The sequence below is a fragment of the Choristoneura fumiferana genome, chromosome 15 (assembly GCF_025370935.1).
Source record: "Choristoneura fumiferana chromosome 15, NRCan_CFum_1, whole genome shotgun sequence".
NCBI classification, from domain to species: Eukaryota; Metazoa; Arthropoda; class Insecta; order Lepidoptera; family Tortricidae; genus Choristoneura; species Choristoneura fumiferana.
The window spans coordinates 13,399,026-13,400,188 of record NC_133486.1 but is presented as its reverse complement, the minus strand read 5'-3'; positions in this window follow the sequence as shown (position 1 = coordinate 13,400,188).

Here is a 1,163-nt window from a genome sequence, read left to right as displayed (position 1 = left end):
ACTAATATAGTTCAAACAATAACTCACCATATGCAAGTTGTTCCCCGTACTTCTCAACACCTTAACGATGTACTGATTTCTACCAGGAAGTCGTTGGTCTTCCCACTGAGCCTCGTTCATCACATGCTTCCTCTTGTTTCGCAGCGACATAGTTTATAATTTGTTTCCGAGTTACAGAAAAAAAGAATAAAGGCTGGAGAATTCCTTTGCAATTTGAATGCACACAATCAGTTTTACTCTCCGATGTACGAGCAGACACCGAGTTATTCGCATGTGGGTGTGTTCACACCGAGTTCCGCGAGCAGAATGACAAACCGAGCGAGTTTTTCGGCCTTTATATGCAGTCAGTCGGTACCACTACTTAATTGCCTTTTAAGATAAATTGACAACTTTAGGCCCTCCGGTTTTGTGATAAGGTCGCTTTTTTTTTGTCAGCAAATGCGATGGTAATTGAAGTGTTATTTCTAATAATACTTGGTTTGGATAGCTTTTTAACTAAATGTTAACAAAACAACGTCAATTGGTGTCTTAAAATACTGTAATTCCCCCATTAAACAATCTAAACATTTCTGTATTGAAATACACTAGTCTAGTTTGTATAGATAAGTAAAATGTTTAAAATCCTTGAATGTACCAAATCTGGCCACTGAAGTTTGTTTTGATTTAGTTAAATTCATATCTAAACCAAGTATTATAGTGATGATTTATTGGAGTCGAAATAAAAAATAACTGATACCTACATTTACTTGCATTTGTGCGTTTATGGTCCGGTGCGTTCGACGCAATTTTTTTGAAATACTAATAAATACTAGTAATTTAACATTGAACTGGACGTTATATTTAAATCTTTGGCACAAATTTTATATTTAAATCTTTGGTAAAATAAAAATAAAATCTCACTAATATTATACATGCGAAAGTTTGGAAGTCTGTTTTTGTTTGTTTGTTACCTCTTCACTTCTAAACTGCTGAACCGATTTAGATGAAATTCGGTACACAGATAGTTTGAGTCTTCGGGAAGGACATAGGATAGTTTTTATCCCGAAAAATGCATAGTTTCCGCGGAATAGCGATAAACGAATTTTATGCGGACGGAGTCGCGGGCAACAGCTAGTATTGAATAAAATATAATTTTTAGGTTACCGCCCTTTACGTGTTAAATA